Source organism: Bacillus rossius, unplaced genomic scaffold (genome assembly GCF_032445375.1).
Source record: "Bacillus rossius redtenbacheri isolate Brsri unplaced genomic scaffold, Brsri_v3 Brsri_v3_scf50, whole genome shotgun sequence".
In the NCBI taxonomy this organism is placed as follows: domain Eukaryota; kingdom Metazoa; phylum Arthropoda; class Insecta; order Phasmatodea; family Bacillidae; genus Bacillus; species Bacillus rossius.
Genome location: NW_026962700.1, coordinates 207,877 through 228,837, shown reverse-complemented (window position 1 = coordinate 228,837; position 20,961 = coordinate 207,877). Strand labels below are relative to the sequence as shown.

At 57.6% G+C, this 20,961-nt stretch overlaps 11 non-coding genes across 11 annotated transcripts; 4 read left to right on the top strand and 7 right to left on the bottom strand.

Annotated features, from left to right (window-relative positions):
* Positions 1-337: 337 nt before the first annotated feature.
* Positions 338-500, bottom strand: LOC134544818 (U1 spliceosomal RNA). The gene has a single exon (XR_010078075.1). It is a non-coding gene; the product is annotated as a U1 spliceosomal RNA (small nuclear RNA).
* Positions 501-1,043: 543 nt separating this feature from the next.
* LOC134544783 (U5 spliceosomal RNA) lies at positions 1,044-1,163 on the top strand. Its single transcript, XR_010078040.1, has one exon. It is a non-coding gene; the product is annotated as a U5 spliceosomal RNA (small nuclear RNA).
* A 299-nt stretch (positions 1,164-1,462) lies between these two features.
* Positions 1,463-1,625, bottom strand: LOC134544817 (U1 spliceosomal RNA). The gene has a single exon (XR_010078074.1). It is a non-coding gene; the product is annotated as a U1 spliceosomal RNA (small nuclear RNA).
* Positions 1,626-2,168: 543 nt separating this feature from the next.
* Positions 2,169-2,288, top strand: LOC134544782 (U5 spliceosomal RNA). Its single transcript, XR_010078039.1, has one exon. It is a non-coding gene; the product is annotated as a U5 spliceosomal RNA (small nuclear RNA).
* A 299-nt stretch (positions 2,289-2,587) lies between these two features.
* LOC134544815 (U1 spliceosomal RNA) lies at positions 2,588-2,750 on the bottom strand. The gene has a single exon (XR_010078072.1). It is a non-coding gene; the product is annotated as a U1 spliceosomal RNA (small nuclear RNA).
* A 6,320-nt stretch (positions 2,751-9,070) lies between these two features.
* Positions 9,071-9,233, bottom strand: LOC134544814 (U1 spliceosomal RNA). Its single transcript, XR_010078071.1, has one exon. It is a non-coding gene; the product is annotated as a U1 spliceosomal RNA (small nuclear RNA).
* A 543-nt stretch (positions 9,234-9,776) lies between these two features.
* Positions 9,777-9,896, top strand: LOC134544781 (U5 spliceosomal RNA). The gene has a single exon (XR_010078038.1). It is a non-coding gene; the product is annotated as a U5 spliceosomal RNA (small nuclear RNA).
* A 299-nt stretch (positions 9,897-10,195) lies between these two features.
* LOC134544813 (U1 spliceosomal RNA) lies at positions 10,196-10,358 on the bottom strand. Its single transcript, XR_010078070.1, has one exon. It is a non-coding gene; the product is annotated as a U1 spliceosomal RNA (small nuclear RNA).
* A 6,346-nt stretch (positions 10,359-16,704) lies between these two features.
* On the bottom strand, positions 16,705-16,867 carry LOC134544812 (U1 spliceosomal RNA). The gene has a single exon (XR_010078069.1). It is a non-coding gene; the product is annotated as a U1 spliceosomal RNA (small nuclear RNA).
* Positions 16,868-17,410: 543 nt separating this feature from the next.
* On the top strand, positions 17,411-17,530 carry LOC134544780 (U5 spliceosomal RNA). The gene has a single exon (XR_010078037.1). It is a non-coding gene; the product is annotated as a U5 spliceosomal RNA (small nuclear RNA).
* A 299-nt stretch (positions 17,531-17,829) lies between these two features.
* On the bottom strand, positions 17,830-17,992 carry LOC134544811 (U1 spliceosomal RNA). Its single transcript, XR_010078068.1, has one exon. It is a non-coding gene; the product is annotated as a U1 spliceosomal RNA (small nuclear RNA).
* Positions 17,993-20,961: the final 2,969 nt, after the last annotated feature.

Genomic DNA, 20,961 nt, shown 5'->3' with positions numbered 1-20,961 from the left:
AAACAATTTTTTGTTGTGCCCAGTGTTTACACACTGGGCCGGTTACCGTTAAACCACTGGGCCCGGGGGTGAGGCGGGGAGGGGGAAATCTGAAAAATCGAATTGGACAAGTATCGTTCATGGGAATTTTTTTTTTCTTTTTTCAACTATTACCATGCACAATTACGTACCTTCCTTCCGCACTTTCAAGACGGTGGGGTTGTTCGCCAAGGCACCGTAAACTTGAGACCTACGAATGCATTACATACCATACACAGATGAAAAAAAAAAAAAAAATTACACTTCACTGTACATAATTCTTAACACTACTTCACAACTACTAAGTTGAAATTTTTTCACCGGGACAGCGCGAACGCAGTCCCGACTACCAAAAATTACGCGCCCGAGTTACCCACATTTGGGGTAATCGCAGAGGTCAGCTCAACCGAAGTGCAAGGGAAGAGCCTCACCCTGGGGGAACCCCCTGCTTGATCAGGGTAGCCCCTACGCCAGGTAAGTATGCTGCGCAGTGTTTCGCTTTTCTATTTCACTTGGAGCTCGGACCACCTCATCAACGTGTTTTGAGGTTATGTACTTCTACCTCCGAAACAGCTCTTTCCCCAGACATAACACTCCCGTGCCAGTTCATCACACTACATGACAGTACACACCAACAATGCAAATACAATTTCTTCCTACAACTGCCCGTTTCTACTCGCACCTCGTTTCCTTTGTTTCTGTACCCACGGCGACGGTCGACCGCCGCGTGCATTTGGTTACCCCGTTTGCCGCGTGGCGGCACTTGGTTACACCGTTTGCCGCGTGGCGGCACTCGGGTCGTCGCGTCCGCCTCGGCAAAAAGGCGGGCACCACGGCACAGTCGAGAGGGGAACTTTTTTCCATTAGCAACATACCTAGGGTTTCACGAAATATCGAGTGCCGTGTCCCACGAGGCGATTTTCGGACGATTCGCGGCTTCAGGCTGCACGACCGTACGCTATTTTCACCATTAGTGGTGGTCCGCACATTTTTCCTATATAGTCCGGATTTTCAAAGTTTCAACCGTGCTCTGGTTTCCCTTGAAACGCATAAATCTTTCGCCTTTTACTAAAGATTTCCGTGGAGGGGAACATTTGATGAGTCTTTAAACAATTTTTTGTTGTGCCCAGTGTTTACACACTGGGCCGGTTACCGTTAAACCACTGTGCCCGGGGGTGAGGCGGGGAGGGGGAAATCTGAAAAATCGAATTGGACAAGTATCGTTCATGGGAATTTTTTTTTTCTTTTTTCAACTATTACCATGCACAATTACGTACCTTCCTTCCGCACTTTCAAGACGGTGGGGTTGTTCGCCAAGGCACCGTAAACTTGAGACCTACGAATGCATTACATACCATACACAGATGAAAAAAAAAAAAAAAATTACACTTCACTGTACATAATTCTTAACACTACTTCACAACTACTAAGTTGAAATTTTTTCACCGGGACAGCGCGAACGCAGTCCCGACTACCAAAAATTACGCGCCCGAGTTACCCACATTTGGGGTAATCGCAGAGGTCAGCTCAACCGAAGTGCAAGGGAAGAGCCTCACCCTGGGGGAACCCCCTGCTTGATCAGGGTAGCCCCTACGCCAGGTAAGTATGCTGCGCAGTGTTTCGCTTTTCTATTTCACTTGGAGCTCGGACCACCTCATCAACGTGTTTTGAGGTTATGTACTTCTACCTCCGAAACAGCTCTTTCCCCAGACATAACACTCCCGTGCCAGTTCATCACACTACATGACAGTACACACCAACAATGCAAATACAATTTCTTCCTACAACTGCCCGTTTCTACTCGCACCTCGTTTCCTTTGTTTCTGTACCCACGGCGACGGTCGACCGCCGCGTGCATTTGGTTACCCCGTTTGCCGCGTGGCGGCACTTGGTTACACCGTTTGCCGCGTGGCGGCACTCGGGTCGTCGCGTCCGCCTCGGCAAAAAGGCGGGCACCACGGCACAGTCGAGAGGGGAACTTTTTTCCATTAGCAACATACCTAGGGTTTCACGAAATATCGAGTGCCGTGTCCCACGAGGCGATTTTCGGACGATTCGCGGCTTCAGGCTGCACGACCGTACGCTATTTTCACCATTAGTGGTGGTCCGCACATTTTTCCTATATAGTCCGGATTTTCAAAGTTTCAACCGTGCTCTGGTTTCCCTTCAAACGCATAAATCTTTCGCCTTTTACTAAAGATTTCCGTGGAGGGGAACATTTGATGAGTCTTTAAACAATTTTTTGTTGTGCCCAGTGTTTACACACTGGGCCGGTTACCGTTAAACCACTGGGCCCGGGGGTGAGGCGGGGAGGGGGAAATCTGAAAAATCGAATTGGACAAGTATCGTTCATGGGAATTTTTTTTTTCTTTTTTCAACTATTACCATGCACAATTACGTACCTTCCTTCCGCACTTTCAAGACGGTGGGGTTGTTCGCCAAGGCACCGTAAACTTGAGACCTACGAATGCATTACATACCATACACAGATGAAAAAAAAAAAAAAAATTACACTTCACTGTACATAATTCTTAACACTACTTCACAACTACTAAGTTGAAATTTTTTCACCGGGACAGCGCGAACGCAGTCCCGACTACCAAAAATTACGCGCCCGAGTTACCCACATTTGGGGTAATCGCAGAGGTCAGCTCAACCGAAGTGCAAGGGAAGAGCCTCACCCTGGGGGAACCCCCTGCTTGATCAGGGTAGCCCCTACGCCAGGTAAGTATGCTGCGCAGTGTTTCGCTTTTCTATTTCACTTGGAGCTCGGACCACCTCATCAACGTGTTTTGAGGTTATGTACTTCTACCTCCGAAACAGCTCTTTCCCCAGACATAACACTCCCGTGCCAGTTCATCACACTACATGACAGTACACACCAACAATGCAAATACAATTTCTTCCTACAACTGCCCGTTTCTACTCGCACCTCGTTTCCTTTGTTTCTGTACCCACGGCGACGGTCGACCGCCGCGTGCATTTGGTTACCCCGTTTGCCGCGTGGCGGCACTTGGTTACACCGTTTGCCGCGTGGCGGCACTCGGGTCGTCGCGTCCGCCTCGGCAAAAAGGCGGGCACCACGGCACAGTCGAGAGGGGAACTTTTTTCCATTAGCAACATACCTAGGGTTTCACGAAATATCGAGTGCCGTGTCCCACGAGGCGATTTTCGGACGATTCGCGGCTTCAGGCTGCACGACCGTACGCTATTTTCACCATTAGTGGTGGTCCGCACATTTTTCCTATATAGTCCGGATTTTCAAAGTTTCAACCGTGCTCTGGTTTCCCTTCAAACTGCTCTTAGGTGCTACTCTGAGTGGTTTGCAGGGATTTCCTTAGTTAATTCGAGTTTTCCTCGCGTGCTTTTATAATCCGACCAGTCGTTTCTGGTGCGAAGACTTGCTGCTGGGTGCATATCCGGATCTGGTAACTCTCAGCAGCAAGCAACAGGGTCCCCCCCTGGGCATTGCTGGGGGGACTCTGCAGAAATAAATTCAACCCTCGGGTTCCACTAATTATTATTTTCTTTTTATTTACAAGTTCTACTCAGCATCACTCCTATTATATTCACTCCATCTTCTTCCACCTTTAACTGACTGCTGACTGCTGCTGCTGCTTCCTGGGGCTGTCACCAGGTGGCCGAGAAGAGTAGTTCCTCCCGGGTGTGGCTCTTGGCCTGCCGACTTGATTGTTTCTCGTCGGCATGGCCGAGGGGGGGTCCGGGGAGGACCCGCCCCTGGGGGACTCCGACTTTGAGGGCCGACTCCAACCGCCATTGAGGGACTACACCAGGCCTCCTGGTGGCCACCGAGACCGGACGGGTGCCTCGGGCGATGCTGGAACAGAGGGATGCTCGCCGCCCCCCACCCCCAGCCGGACCGGGATCCGCACCCAGGAGCGCTGCACGAAGGTGTCGGAGTCCAGGCATCTCCAGATGGTGCCACCTGGCTTCTGCTCCGACACCCCCTTCACCCCGGACGTCACCATGGCAGCAACCCTCACCACCACGACCACCACCATGACGACCACGACAGTTTGCACTTTCACCCCCTCTGCTTCTCACCCCATCTCCTCACCATTCTCAGCGCCTTCCCCCTCACTGCCACTCATCCCTGTCGAGCCTGCGGCCCCCCGGGACGTGCCGATGGACACCGGCTTCAGCCTCCCCCGCCGGACGGTGAAGCGGCCGAGGATGGGGCGCGCCGAGGACCGCACCTCCATCTCCAACCGGTTTGGCGCCCTCGAGCTCGACTCCGCCGGCGAGGAGGGGACCTCGTCCCGGGACTCGTCACCTGCACCATCCACGTCATCCCGCATCTCACACCTCACCCGCCGCACCACCCCCCGACCGACTACGACCGCCGCGACTCAGCCATCGACCTCCGCTGCTCGTCAGCCGTCGCCTCGACCATCCACCTCCGCATCTGCACCTGGACCCCGCACCCGGCCTCCCACCCAACCTGCTGCCGCCCCCGCATCTGCCTCCGCCGCCGCCACCGTCAAGCCTACCCGCATGCCGCCCATCGGCTGCCGCCTCCCCATCACCACCAGCCCCTTCACCCTGGCCCAATCGTTTCAGTCGCTCCTTTCTGGCAAGCTATCCATCACCTCCGTCGACGGCCGCACCTCCTTTTACACTTCTAACGCCGCTGATCACACCTTCCTATACAACCACCTCACCCAGCTCGGCCATCAGCCTTTCACGCACCTGCGACAGGACGAGAAGGGGGACCGACTCGTCCTGAAGCGTCTCCCACTCACCACTACCCCCGAGGAGGTGCACGCCGCCCTCCTCGACCTGGACCTACCCGTTGCTTCCGTCACTCCGCTCCGCGTCACCGACACCGCCACGACCCGTCCGTTCCTGGTTAATACTCACCACCTGGGGGAGGCAGCTCCCTTCCTGGCTCTACGCTCCCTGGGCTGCTGGGTGGACTCCGTCGAACGCTATCGTGGCAGCGGGCGGGTCCCGCAGTGTTACCGGTGCCAGCAGGCCGGCCACCCATCCACACGCTGCGAGAGGCCGGTGGCCTGTTTCAAGTGTGCCGGGCCCCACCGGTCCCGCGAGTGCACATCGACGACTCCGAAGTGCGTCAATTGCGGCGAGGCGCACTTCGCGACTTCCATGGACTGCCGGGTGAACCAGGCCTACCTCAGACGCCACCCCCCCCGACAACAGCCTGAGGCCACCCCGGCACCGCGACCGCGGCCGCCAAACTTGACCGACGCTCGTGCCTTTCCCGCCGTCACCTCCAACGCCTGGACTCGGCGCGGTTCCGCCGCCGCCACCCTGTTCCCCTCCCGCGACGGGCCATCTCCATCTGCACCTCAGGACCCCTCATCTCACCGACCGGACGCTGACGACACTTCATTCACCACGATCATACGTGACCTCATCCAGCTGTTTCGGCAGTACTTTCCCTTCATTCGCCGCACCCTGACCGCCCTGTCCCATGCCAAGTCCCCTTCGGAGAGATTCGAGGTGCTCCTCCAAGCGCTTCTGGGTCTCTTCGATGGATCCCCCGCCGCCCCTTAAGCTCCTAGTCTGGAACGCCTTTTCTTTGCTCCCTAAGCTTCTCGACTTCCTTCACCTCGTCGACGAGCACTCACCCGATGTCGTGTTCCTATCAGAGACCTGGCTGACCCCCGCTGTACCCCTCCGCGTCCCGGGATATGCCGTCCACCGCTCCGACCGTGATGGTCGGGGGGGTGGGGTGGCACTCCTGGTGCGCGACACCTTCACCCATCACCGCCGACACATTCCACCTTCACCCGCGACTGAGGCTGTGGCCGTGCGCCTGTTCGGACAGCCCTACTCCCTGACTCTAGTCTCCGTGTATCTCCCACCCCAATTTGCCTTCCCCTCTGCCGCCGTTGTCGCCCTCGGTCGGCTCGATGCCCATGTCGTGCTGGCCGGGGACTTCAACGCCACCCATCCCTACTGGGGCTGCGTCGCGGCCAACCGCCGTGGCAGCTCCCTCCGTCAGCTCCTCCGGCGTACTAACCTCTCCATCTGCGCCCCCGCCACCCCCACATTCTTCCCCGCTCAGCACCACCGTCATCCCAGTATCATCGACCTCGCCCTCACCACACCGCTCCCCATCATCTCTGGTCTCACCACGCTCACCGCCGGGGCCTCGGATCACCTGCCCGTCCTCGGCTCCCTTCACTTCTACCCCCATTCCAACCCGCACCTTCCCCGCTTCGACTTCCGCAACGCCGACTGGAATGGGTTCCAGACCACCCTCTCATCATCACTCGACCTCACCCTCCCCTTCGACACCCCCGACCGTCTCGACGCCAACGTCGTGTCATTCACCCGGGCCGTCTCTGCGGCCGCCTCCGCTCACATTCCGCTGGCCACTCCAAGTACCCGCATCACCCCCTTCCCGCCTTACCTGCGTGACGCCGTGGTCCTGCGCGACCGCTTCCGCGGCCTGTGGCAGGCCAACCGGTCCCCGTTGACACGGATGGTGTTCCTCCTGCTGCGGGGCCGGTGCCGCCGGATGGTCGCGGCGTGGAAGGCGCATTTGGAGACCCGGCGTCTCGGCTCCCTCGCCTCTGCATCCGGCTCTCTGTGGACCTACGTCCGGCGCCTCCGATCGGTCCCCACCACTATTCCCCCACTCACCCACCCGGCCGGGGTGGCGGAGACTGCCCCTGAGCGATCGGAGGCGGTCGCTGCCTACCTCGCGACCACGTTTGCCTCCGCTGACCCCCCCACCCTCTCCTCCGAGTCTTCGGACGACGGGGACACACCCCCCCCCCCTCGCACATCACGTCACTCTGCCCGTTCTTCCGGACTCTCTGCCATTCCCTCTCGCCACGCCATCGGAGGTGCGCACACTCCTCCTCCGTCTCAAGCCCCCTTCTGCCCCCGGTTCCGACTCTCTGCCTGCACCCGTCCTCCGTGCTCTTCCTCGGAAGGCGACGGTCTTCCTTACCCGCATCATCAACGCGATGTTCCTTCTCTGTCATTTCCCCACCCCTTGGAAAGTGGCCATTGTCTCACCCATACCCAAACCCGGGAAGCCCCCTTCCCTACCATCATCGTACCGCCCCATTTCTCTTCTACCCATCATCTCTAAGGTCGCAGAGCGGACCATTCTCACACGCCTTCTCCTTCACGTCAACCTCTTGCATCTTCTCCCCCATCACCAGTTCGGTTTCCGCAAACGTCACTCCACCTCCCACGCCATCGCCCGTGTGGAGGTGCTGGCTGTCCAAGGTTTCGCACGGCGCCAACACACGGGCATGGTGCTTCTGGACCTTGCCCGGGCATTTGATTCCGTGCCCCATTCACAACTCATTCACCGTCTCTCCGCCACCGACCTTCCACCTCATCTCATACGCCTCGTCTGCTCGTTCCTGGGGGGTCGTACCTTCCGGGTTCGGGTGGAGGGCGAACTCTCCGACCCCCGTCACATCATGGCCGGCGTCCCCCAGGGCGCCATCCTTTCACCCCTTCTCTTCACCCTTCACATCGCCGACCTGCAACCACCACCTGGTACTCACCTGGTTCAGTACGCCGATGACACTTGCCTCCTCGCTTCCTCCGTCTCCGAGCGAATGCTCGGCGACCGCCTGAGCCGCGGGCTCACATCACTCTCTACTCAGTTCCTCGCGCACGGCATCGGGCTGAACTGCTCGAAGACCCAATCCATTCTCTTCTCACGCATCCACCCACGCCAGGACCACCCCCCACGAGTTTCCAGCACTGCCATCCCCTGGTCACCCGAGGTCCGCTATCTGGGGGTGACCCTGGACAGTACCTTCACTTTCATCCCGCACCTTGCTTCCATGAAGACTCAATCCAGGGCGGTCTTGGCGCAGCTGGCACCGATACTGCGACCCTCATCTGGCACCCCCCTCCCGGTTCGCATCACCGCATTTCATTCCTACGTCATCCCACGCTTCACCTACGCATCCCCCGTGTGGGTTCATTCATCCCGTTTCAACCTTCGCCCCATTACCCGCACCTACTTCCTGGGGATTCGTCTCCTTCTCGGACTCCCCCGCGCCACCTCCAGGCTGACTCTCCTGGCAGACTCCGGCCTGCCCCACCTTCACCCTCTCCTTCGCTCCATGACAACTTACTTCCTACGCCGATGCCGACGCAGCGACAACCCCCTCATCCTTCAACTTGCGGAGCCGCTGCCTCCTGCACCCCACCCACGACGACCGCTCTTTTCGACTGACCACTTACGCGACGACTCCGACGACGACGCTGACGACGTCCCGGCGGCCGGTGGGCCCGGTAGATGACGGCGTAGACCTCCACGTCCACCGGTAGCCTCCGCGGACCCGCCACCATAGTTCACCATCTACATCGCCACTCCGTCTTCTTCCCATCGTCATCAGCATCGCCGTTTTCTCCGCGCGGCCTCCATCAGCTGCGCGGCTCCTGGATCAGCATCTCTTCACCCCCAGCAGTCCCTCACCCCCCCTCCACCCAACAAGTAGCCGGGACCTTCAAGAACCTCCGTGTTGGCGGGGTCCAGCATCGTCATGTTCTTCGTCTTTGTGTTTATGTTCTGTACAGTGTTCTTGTCAACTGCCTTGTATGTATCTTTATGTATTAAATGATGTTTTTGTGTGTGGGCCCCTAGGGGCCCCACTTTTAAAAAAAAAAAAAAAAAAAAAAAAAAAAAAAAAAAAAAAAAAAAAAAAAAAACTAAAGATTTCCGTGGAGGGGAACATTTGATGAGTCTTTAAACAATTTTTTGTTGTGCCCAGTGTTTACACACTGGGCCGGTTACCGTTAAACCACTGGGCCCGGGGGTGAGGCGGGGAGGGGGAAATCTGAAAAATCGAATTGGACAAGTATCGTTCATGGGAATTTTTTTTTTCTTTTTTCAACTATTACCATGCACAATTACGTACCTTCCTTCCGCACTTTCAAGACGGTGGGGTTGTTCGCCAAGGCACCGTAAACTTGAGACCTACGAATGCATTACATACCATACACAGATGAAAAAAAAAAAAAAAATTACACTTCACTGTACATAATTCTTAACACTACTTCACAACTACTAAGTTGAAATTTTTTCACCGGGACAGCGCGAACGCAGTCCCGACTACCAAAAATTACGCGCCCGAGTTACCCACATTTGGGGTAATCGCAGAGGTCAGCTCAACCGAAGTGCAAGGGAAGAGCCTCACCCTGGGGGAACCCCCTGCTTGATCAGGGTAGCCCCTACGCCAGGTAAGTATGCTGCGCAGTGTTTCGCTTTTCTATTTCACTTGGAGCTCGGACCACCTCATCAACGTGTTTTGAGGTTATGTACTTCTACCTCCGAAACAGCTCTTTCCCCAGACATAACACTCCCGTGCCAGTTCATCACACTACATGACAGTACACACCAACAATGCAAATACAATTTCTTCCTACAACTGCCCGTTTCTACTCGCACCTCGTTTCCTTTGTTTCTGTACCCACGGCGACGGTCGACCGCCGCGTGCATTTGGTTACCCCGTTTGCCGCGTGGCGGCACTTGGTTACACCGTTTGCCGCGTGGCGGCACTCGGGTCGTCGCGTCCGCCTCGGCAAAAAGGCGGGCACCACGGCACAGTCGAGAGGGGAACTTTTTTCCATTAGCAACATACCTAGGGTTTCACGAAATATCGAGTGCCGTGTCCCACGAGGCGATTTTCGGACGATTCGCGGCTTCAGGCTGCACGACCGTACGCTATTTTCACCATTAGTGGTGGTCCGCACATTTTTCCTATATAGTCCGGATTTTCAAAGTTTCAACCGTGCTCTGGTTTCCCTTCAAACGCATAAATCTTTCGCCTTTTACTAAAGATTTCCGTGGAGGGGAACATTTGATGAGTCTTTAAACAATTTTTTGTTGTGCCCAGTGTTTACACACTGGGCCGGTTACCGTTAAACCACTGGGCCCGGGGGTGAGGCGGGGAGGGGGAAATCTGAAAAATCGAATTGGACAAGTATCGTTCATGGGAATTTTTTTTTTCTTTTTTCAACTATTACCATGCACAATTACGTACCTTCCTTCCGCACTTTCAAGACGGTGGGGTTGTTCGCCAAGGCACCGTAAACTTGAGACCTACGAATGCATTACATACCATACACAGATGAAAAAAAAAAAAAAAATTACACTTCACTGTACATAATTCTTAACACTACTTCACAACTACTAAGTTGAAATTTTTTCACCGGGACAGCGCGAACGCAGTCCCGACTACCAAAAATTACGCGCCCGAGTTACCCACATTTGGGGTAATCGCAGAGGTCAGCTCAACCGAAGTGCAAGGGAAGAGCCTCACCCTGGGGGAACCCCCTGCTTGATCAGGGTAGCCCCTACGCCAGGTAAGTATGCTGCGCAGTGTTTCGCTTTTCTATTTCACTTGGAGCTCGGACCACCTCATCAACGTGTTTTGAGGTTATGTACTTCTACCTCCGAAACAGCTCTTTCCCCAGACATAACACTCCCGTGCCAGTTCATCACACTACATGACAGTACACACCAACAATGCAAATACAATTTCTTCCTACAACTGCCCGTTTCTACTCGCACCTCGTTTCCTTTGTTTCTGTACCCACGGCGACGGTCGACCGCCGCGTGCATTTGGTTACCCCGTTTGCCGCGTGGCGGCACTTGGTTACACCGTTTGCCGCGTGGCGGCACTCGGGTCGTCGCGTCCGCCTCGGCAAAAAGGCGGGCACCACGGCACAGTCGAGAGGGGAACTTTTTTCCATTAGCAACATACCTAGGGTTTCACGAAATATCGAGTGCCGTGTCCCACGAGGCGATTTTCGGACGATTCGCGGCTTCAGGCTGCACGACCGTACGCTATTTTCACCATTAGTGGTGGTCCGCACATTTTTCCTATATAGTCCGGATTTTCAAAGTTTCAACCGTGCTCTGGTTTCCCTTCAAACTGCTCTTAGGTGCTACTCTGAGTGGTTTGCAGGGATTTCCTTAGTTAATTCGAGTTTTCCTCGCGTGCTTTTATAATCCGACCAGTCGTTTCTGGTGCGAAGACTTGCTGCTGGGTGCATATCCGGATCTGGTAACTCTCAGCAGCAAGCAACTGGGTCCCCCCCTGGGCATTGCTGGGGGGACTCTGCAGAAATAAATTCAACCCTCGGGTTCCACTAATTATTATTTTATTTTTATTTACAAGTTCTACTCAGCATCACTCCTATTATATTCACTCCATCTTCTTCCACCTTTAACTGACTGCTGACTGCTGCTGCTGCTTCCTGGGGCTGTCACCAGGTGGCCGAGAAGAGTAGTTCCTCCCAGGTGTGGCTCTTGGCCTGCCGACTTGATTGTTTCTCGTCGGCATGGCCGAGGGGGGGTCCGGGGAGGACCCGCCCCTGGGGGACTCCGACTTTGAGGGCCGACTCCAACCGCCATTGAGGGACTACACCAGGCCTCCTGGTGGCCACCGAGACCGGACGGGTGCCTCGGGCGATGCTGGAGCAGAGGGATGCTCGCCGCCCCCCACCCCCAGCCAGACCGGGATCCGCACCCAGGAGCGCTGCACGAAGGTGTCGGAGTCCAAGCATCACCAGATGGTGCCACCTGGCTTCTGCTCCGACACCCCCTTCACCCCGGACGTCACCATGGCAGCAACCCTCACCACCACGACCACCACCATGACGACCACGACAGTTTGCACTTTCACCCCCTCTGCTTCTCACCCCATCTCCTCACCATTCTCAGCCCCTTCCCCCTCACTGCCACTCATCCCTGTCGAGCCTGCGGCCCCCCGGGACGTGCCGATGGACACCGGCTTCAGCCTCCCCCGCCGGACGGTGAAGCGGCCGAGGATGGGGCGCGCCGAGGACCGCACCTCCATCTCCAACCGGTTTGGCGCCCTCGAGCTCGACTCCGCCGGCGAGGAGGGGACCTCGTCCCGGGACTCGTCACCTGCACCATCCACGTCATCCCGCATCTCACACCTCACCCGCCGCACCACCCCCCGACCGACTACGACCGCCGCGACTCAGCCATCGACCTCCGCTGCTCGTCAGCCGTCGCCTCGACCATCCACCTCCGCATCTGCACCTGGACCCCGCACCCGGCCTCCCACCCAACCTGCTGCCGCCCCCGCATCTGCCTCCGCCGCCGCCACCGTCAAGCCTACCCGCATGCCGCCCATCGGCTGCCGCCTCCCCATCACCACCAGCCCCTTCACCCTGGCCCAATCGTTTCAGTCGCTCCTTTCTGGCAAGCTATCCATCACCTCCGTCGACGGCCGCACCTCCTTTTACACTTCTAACGCCGCTGATCACACCTTCCTATACAACCACCTCACCCAGCTCGGCCATCAGCCTTTCACGCACCTGCGACAGGACGAGAAGGGGGACCGACTCGTCCTGAAGCGTCTCCCACTCACCACTACCCCCGAGGAGGTGCACGCCGCCCTCCTCGACCTGGACCTACCCGTTGCTTCCGTCACTCCGCTCCGCGTCACCGACACCGCCACGACCCGTCCGTTCCTGGTTAATACTCACCACCTGGGGGAGGCAGCTCCCTTCCTGGCTCTACGCTCCCTGGGCTGCTGGGTGGTCTCCGTCGAACGCTATCGTGGCAGCGGGCGGGTCCCGCAGTGTTACCGGTGCCAGCAGGCCGGCCACCCATCCACACGCTGCGAGAGGCCGGTGGCCTGTTTCAAGTGTGCCGGGCCCCACCGGTCCCGCGAGTGCACATCGACGACTCCGAAGTGCGTCAATTGCGGCGAGGCGCACTTCGCGACTTCCATGGACTGCCGGGTGAACCAGGCCTACCTCAGACGCCACCCCCCCCGACAACAGCCTGAGGCCACCCCGGCACCGCGACCGCGACCGCCAAACTTGACCGACGCTCGTGCCTTTCCCGCCGTCACCTCCAACGCCTGGACTCGGCGCGGTTCCGCCGCCGCCACCCTGTTCCCCTCCCGCGACGGGCCATCTCCATCTGCACCTCAGGACCCCTCATCTCACCGACCGGACGCTGACGACACTTCATTCACCACGATCATACGTGACCTCATCCAGCTGTTTCGGCAGTACTTTCCCTTCATTCGCCGCACCCTGACCGCCCTGTCCCATGCCAAGTCCCCTTCGGAGAGATTCGAGGTGCTCCTCCAAGCGCTTCTGGGTCTCTTCGATGGATCCCCCGCCGCCCCTTAAGCTCCTAGTCTGGAACGCCTTTTCTTTGCTCCCTAAGCTTCTCGACTTCCTTCACCTCGTCGACGAGCACTCACCCGATGTCGTGTTCCTATCAGAGACCTGGCTGACCCCCGCTGTACCCCTCCGCGTCCCGGGATATGCCGTCCACCGCTCCGACCGTGATGGTCGGGGGGGTGGGGTGGCACTCCTGGTGCGCGACACCTTCACCCATCACCGCCGACACATTCCACCTTCACCCGCGACTGAGGCTGTGGCCGTGCGCCTGTTCGGACAGCCCTACTCCCTGACTCTAGTCTCCGTGTATCTCCCACCCCAATTTGCCTTCCCCTCTGCCGCCGTTGTCGCCCTCGGTCGGCTCGATGCCCATGTCGTGCTGGCCGGGGACTTCAACGCCACCCATCCCTACTGGGGCTGCGTCGCGGCCAACCGCCGAGGCAGCTCCCTCCGTCAGCTCCTCCGGCGTACTAACCTCTCCATCTGCGCCCCCGCCACCCCCACATTCTTCCCCGCTCAGCACCACCGTCATCCCAGTATCATCGACCTCGCCCTCACCACACCGCTCCCCATCATCTCTGGTCTCACCACGCTCACCGCCGGGGCCTCGGATCACCTGCCCGTCCTCGGCTCCCTTCACTTCTACCCCCATTCCAACCCGCACCTTCCCCGCTTCGACTTCCGCAACGCCGACTGGAATGGGTTCCAGACCACCCTCTCATCATCACTCGACCTCACCCTCCCCTTCGACACCCCCGACCGTCTCGACGCCAACGTCGTGTCATTCACCCGGGCCGTCTCTGCGGCCGCCTCCGCTCACATTCCGCTGGCCACTCCAAGTACCCGCATCACCCCCTTCCCGCCTTACCTGCGTGACGCCGTGGTCCTGCGCGACCGCTTCCGCGGCCTGTGGCAGGCCTACCGGTCCCCGTTGACACGGATGGTGTTCCTCCTGCTGCGGGGCCGGTGCCGCCGGATGGTCGCGGCGTGGAAGGCGCATTTGGAGACCCGGCGTCTCGGCTCCCTCGCCTCTGCATCCGGCTCTCTGTGGACCTACGTCCGGCGCCTCCGATCGGTCCCCACCACTATTCCCCCACTCACCCACCCGGCCGGGGTGGCGGAGACTGCCCCTGAGCGATCGGAGGCGGTCGCTGCCTATCTCGCGACCACGTTTGCCTCCGCTGACCCCCCCCACCCTCTCCTCCGAGTCTTCGGACAACGGGGACACACCCCCCCCCCCTCGCACATCACGTCACTCTGCCCGTTCTTCCGGACTCTCTGCCATTCCCTCTCGCCACGCCATCGGAGGTGCGCACACTCCTCCTCCGTCTCAAGCCCCCTTCTGCCCCCGGTTCCGACTCTCTGCCTGCACCCGTCCTCCGTGCTCTTCCTCGGAAGGCGACGGTCTTCCTTACCCGCATCATCAACGCGATGTTCCTTCTCTGTCATTTCCCCACCCCTTGGAAAGTGGCCATTGTCTCACCCATACCCAAACCCGGGAAGCCCCCTTCCCTACCATCATCGTACCGCCCCATTTCTCTTCTACCCATCATCTCTAAGGTCGCAGAGCGGACCATTCTCACACGCCTTCTCCTTCACGTCAACCTCTTGCATCTTCTCCCCCATCACCAGTTCGGTTTCCGCAAACGTCACTCCACCTCCCACGCCATCGCCCGTGTGGAGGTGCTGGCTGTCCAAGGTTTCGCACGGCGCCAACACACGGGCATGGTGCTTCTGGACCTTGCCCGGGCATTTGATTCCGTGCCCCATTCACAACTCATTCACCGTCTCTCCGCCACCGACCTTCCACCTCATCTCATACGCCTCATCTGCTCGTTCCTGGGGGGTCGTACCTTCCGGGTTCGGGTGGAGGGCGAACTCTCCGACCCCCGTCACATCATGGCCGGCGTCCCCCAGGGCGCCATCCTTTCACCCCTTCTCTTCACCCTTCACATCGCCGACCTGCAACCACCACCTGGCACTCACCTGGTTCAGTACGCCGATGACACTTGCCTCCTCGCTTCCTCCGTCTCCGAGCGGATGCTCGGCGGCCGCCTGAGCCGCGGGCTCACATCACTCTCTACTCAGTTCCTCGCGCACGGCATCGGGCTGAACTGCTCGAAGACCCAATCCATTCTCTTCTCACGCATCCACCCACGCCAGGACCACCCCCCACGAGTTTCCAGCACTGCCATCCCCTGGTCACCCGAGGTCCGCTATCTGGGGGTGACCCTGGACAGTACCTTCACTTTCATCCCGCACCTTGCTTCCATGAAGACTCAATCCAGGGCGGTCTTGGCGCAGCTGGCACCGATACTGCGACCCTCATCTGGCACCCCCCTCCCGGTTCGCATCACCGCATTTCATTCCTACGTCATCCCACGCTTCACCTACGCATCCCCCGTGTGGGTTCATTCATCCCGTTTCAACCTTCGCCCCATTACCCGCACCTACTTCCTGGGGATTCGTCTCCTTCTCGGACTCCCCCGCGCCACCTCCAGGCTGACTCTCCTGGCAGACTCCGGCCTGCCCCACCTTCACCCTCTCCTTCGCTCCATGACTACTTACTTCCTACGCCGATGCCGACGCAGCGACAACCCCCTCATCCTTCAACTTGCGGAGCCGCTGCCTCCTGCACCCCACCCACGACGACCGCTCTTTTCGACTGACCACTTACGCGACGACTCCGACGACGACGCTGACGACGTCCCGGCGGCCGGTGGGCCCGGTAGATGACGACGTAGACCTCCACGTCCACCGGTAGCCTCCGCGGACCCGCCACCATAGTTCACCATCTACATCGCCACTCCGTCTTCTTCCCATCGTCATCAGCATCGCCGTTTTCTCCGCGCGGCCTCCATCAGCTGCGCGGCTCCTGGATCAGCATCTCTTCACCCCCAGCAGTCCCTCACCCCCCCTCCACCCAACAAGTAGCCGGGACCTTCAAGAACCTCCGTGTTGGCGGGGTCCAGCATCGTCATGTTCTTCATCTTTGTGTTTATGTTCTGTACAGTGTTCTTGTCAACTGCCTTGTATGTATCTTTATGTATTAAATGATGTTTTTGTGTGTGGGGCCCCTAGGGGCCCCACTTTTGACAAAAAAAAAAAAAAAAAAAAAAAAAAAAAAAAAAAAAAAAAAAAAAAAAAAAAAAAAAAAAAAAAAAAAAAAACTAAAGATTTCCGTGGAGGGGAACATTTGATGAGTCTTTAAACAATTTTTTGTTGTGCCCAGTGTTTACACACTGGGCCGGTTACCGTTAAACCACTGGGCCCGGGGGTGAGGCGGGGAGGGGGAAATCTGAAAAATCGAATTGGACAAGTATCGTTCATGGGAATTTTTTTTTTCTTTTTTCAACTATTACCATGCACAATTACGTACCTTCCTTCCGCACTTTCAAGACGGTGGGGTTGTTCGCCAAGGCACCGTAAACTTGAGACCTACGAATGCATTACATACCATACACAGATGAAAAAAAAAAAAAAAATTACACTTCACTGTACATAATTCTTAACACTACTTCACAACTACTAAGTTGAAATTTTTTCACCGGGACAGCGCGAACGCAGTCCCGACTACCAAAAATTACGCGCCCGAGTTACCCACATTTGGGGTAATCGCAGAGGTCAGCTCAACCGAAGTGCAAGGGAAGAGCCTCACCCTGGGGGAACCCCCTGCTTGATCAGGGTAGCCCCTACGCCAGGTAAGTATGCTGCGCAGTGTTTCGCTTTTCTATTTCACTTGGAGCTCGGACCACCTCATCAACGTGTTTTGAGGTTATGTACTTCTACCTCCGAAACAGCTCTTTCCCCAGACATAACACTCCCGTGCCAGTTCATCACACTACATGACAGTACACACCAACAATGCAAATACAATTTCTTCCTACAACTGCCCGTTTCTACTCGCACCTCGTTTCCTTTGTTTCTGTACCCACGGCGACGGTCGACCGCCGCGTGCATTTGGTTACCCCGTTTGCCGCGTGGCGGCACTTGGTTACACCGTTTGCCGCGTGGCGGCACTCGGGTCGTCGCGTCCGCCTCGGCAAAAAGGCGGGCACCACGGCACAGTCGAGAGGGGAACTTTTTTCCATTAGCAACATACCTAGGGTTTCACGAAATATCGAGTGCCGTGTCCCACGAGGCGATTTTCGGACGATTCGCGGCTTCAGGCTGCACGACCGTACGCTATTTTCACCATTAGTGGTGGTCCGCACATTTTTCCTATATAGTCCGGATTTTCAAAGTTTCAACCGTGCTCTGGTTTCCCTTCAAACGCATAAATCTTTCGCCTTTTACTAAAGATTTCCGTGGAGGGGAACATTTGATGAGTCTTTAAACAATTTTTTGTTGTGCCCAGTGTTTACACACTGGGCCGGTTACCGTTAAACCACTGGGCCCGGGGGTGAGGCGGGGAGGGGGAAATCTGAAAAATCGAATTGGACAAGTATCGTTCATGGGAATTTTTTTTTTCTTTTTTCAACTATTACCATGCACAATTACGTACCTTCCTTCCGCACTTTCAAGACGGTGGGGTTGTTCGCCAAGGCACCGTAAACTTGAGACCTACGAATGCATTACATACCATACACAGATGAAAAAAAAAAAAAAAATTACACTTCACTGTACATAATTCTTAACACTACTTCACAACTACTAAGTTGAAATTTTTTCACCGGGACAGCGCGAACGCAGTCCCGACTACCAAAAATTACGCGCCCGAGTTACCCACATTTGGGGTAATCGCAGAGGTCAGCTCAACCGAAGTGCAAGGGAAGAGCCTCACCCTGGGGGAACCCCCTGCTTGATCAGGGTAGCCCCTACGCCAGGTAAGTATGCTGCGCAGTGTTTCGCTTTTCTATTTCACTTGGAGCTCGGACCACCTCATCAACGTGTTTTGAGGTTATGTACTTCTACCTCCGAAACAGCTCTTTCCCCAGACATAACACTCCCGTGCCAGTTCATCACACTACATGACAGTACACACCAACAATGCAAATACAATTTCTTCCTACAACTGCCCGTTTCTACTCGCACCTCGTTTCCTTTGTTTCTGTACCCACGGCGACGGTCGACCGCCGCGTGCATTTGGTTACCCCGTTTGCCGCGTGGCGGCACTTGGTTACACCGTTTGCCGCGTGGCGGCACTCGGGTCGTCGCGTCCGCCTCGGCAAAAAGGCGGGCACCACGGCACAGTCGAGAGGGGAACTTTTTTCCATTAGCAACATACCTAGGGTTTCACGAAATATCGAGTGCCGTGTCCCACGAGGCGATTTTCGGACGATTCGCGGCTTCAGGCTGCACGACCGTACGCTATTTTCACCATTAGTGGTGGTCCGCACATTTTTCCTATATAGTCCGGATTTTCAAAGTTTCAACCGTGCTCTGGTTTCCCTTCAAACTGCTCTTAGGTGCTACTCTGAGTGGTTTGCAGGGATTTCCTTAGTTAATTCGAGTTTTCCTCGCGTGCTTTTATAATCCGACCAGTCGTTTCTGGTGCGAAGACTTGCTGCTGGGTGCATATCCGGATCTGGTAACTCTCAGCAGCAAGCAACAGGGTCCCCCCCTGGGCATTGCTGGGGGGACTCTGCAGAAATAAATTCAACCCTCGGGTTCCACTAATTATTATTTTATTTTTATTTACAAGTTCTACTCAGCATCACTCCTATTATATTCACTCCATCTTCTTCCACCTTTAACTGACTGCTGACTGCTGCTGCTGCTTCCTGGGGCTGTCACCAGGTGGCCGAGAAGAGTAGTTCCTCCCAGGTGTGGCTCTTGGCCTGCCGACTTGATTGTTTCTCGTCGGCATGGCCGAGGGGGGGTCCGGGGAGGACCCGCCCCTGGGGGACTCCGACTTTGAGGGCCGACTCCAACCGCCATTGAGGGACTACACCAGGCCTCCTGGTGGCCACCGAGACCGGACGGGTGCCTCGGGCGATGCTGGAGCAGAGGGATGCTCGCCGCCCCCCACCCCCAGCCGGACCGGGATCCGCACCCAGGAGCGCTGCACGAAGGTGTCGGAGTCCAAGCATCACCAGATGGTGCCACCTGGCTTCTGCTCCGACACCCCCTTCACCCCGGACGTCACCATGGCAGCAACCCTCACCACCACGACCACCACCATGACGACCACGACAGTTTGCACTTTCACCCCCTCTGCTTCTCACCCCATCTCCTCACCATTCTCAGCGCCTTCCCCCTCACTGCCACTCATCCCTGTCGAGCCTGCGGCCCCCCGGGACGTGCCGATGGACACCGGCTTCAGCCTCCCCCGCCGGACGGTGAAGCGGCCGAGGATGGGGCGCGCCGAGGACCGCACCTCCATCTCCAACCGGTTTGGCGCCCTCGAGCTCGACTCCGCCGGCGAGGAGGGGACCTCGTCCCGGGACTCGTCACCTGCACCATCCACGTCATCCCGCATCTCACACCTCACCCGCCGCACCACCCCCCGACCGACTACGACCGCCGCGACTCAGCCATCGACCTCCGCTGCTCGTCAGCCGTCGCCTCGACCATCCACCTCCGCATCTGCACCTGGACCCCGCACCCGGCCCCCACCCAACCTGCTGCCGCCCCCGCATCTGCCTCCGCCGCCGCCACCGTCAAGCCTACCCGCATGCCGCCCATCGGCTGCCGCCTCCCCATCACCACCAGCCCCTTCACCCTGGCCCAATCGTTTCAGTCGCTCCTTTCTGGCAAGCTATCCATCACCTCCGTCGACGGCCGCACCTCCTTTTACACTTCTAACGCCGCTGATCACACCTTCCTATACAACCACCTCACCCAGCTCGGCCATCAGCCTTTCACGCACCTGCGACAGGACGAGAAGGGGGACCGACTCGTCCTGAAGCGTCTCCCACTCACCACTACCCCCGAGGAGGTGCACGCCGCCCTCCTCGACCTGGACCTACCCGTTGCTTCCGTCACTCCGCTCCGCGTCACCGACACCGCCACGACCCGTCCGTTCCTGGTTAATACTCACCACCTGGGGGAGGCAGCTCCCTTCCTGGCTCTACGCTCCCTGGGCTGCTGGGTGGTCTCCGTCGAACGCTATCGTGGCAGCGGGCGGGTCCCGCAGTGTTACCGGTGCCAGCAGGCCGGCCACCCATCCACACGCTGCGAGAGGCCGGTGGCCTGTTTCAAGTGTGCCGGGCCCCACCGGTCCCGCGAGTGCACTTCGACGACTCCGAAGTGCGTCAATTGCGGCGAGGCGCACTTCGCGACTTCCATGGACTGCCGGGTGAACCAGGCCTACCTCAGACGCCACCCCCCCCGACAACAGCCTGAGGCCACCCCGGCACCGCGACCGCGACCGCCAAACTTGACCGACGCTCGTGCCTTTCCCGCCGTCACCTCCAACGCCTGGACTCGGCGCGGTTCCGCCGCCGCCACCCTGTTCCCCTCCCGCGACGGGCCATCTCCATCTGCACCTCAGGACCCCTCATCTCACCGACCGGACGCTGACGACACTTCATTCACCGCGATCATACGTGACCTCATCCAGCTGTTTCGGCAGTACTTTCCCTTCATTCGCCGCACCCTGACCGCCCTGTCCCATGCCAAGTCCCCTTCGGAGAGATTCGAGGTGCTCCTCCAAGCGCTTCTGGGTCTCTTCGATGGATCCCCCGCCGCCCCTTAAGCTCCTAGTCTGGAACGCCTTTTCTTTGCTCCCTAAGCTTCTCGACTTCCTTCACCTCGTCGACGAGCACTCACCCGATGTCGTGTTCCTATCAGAGACCTGGCTGACCCCCGCTGTACCCCTCCGCGTCCCGGGATATGCCGTCCACCGCTCCGACCGTGATG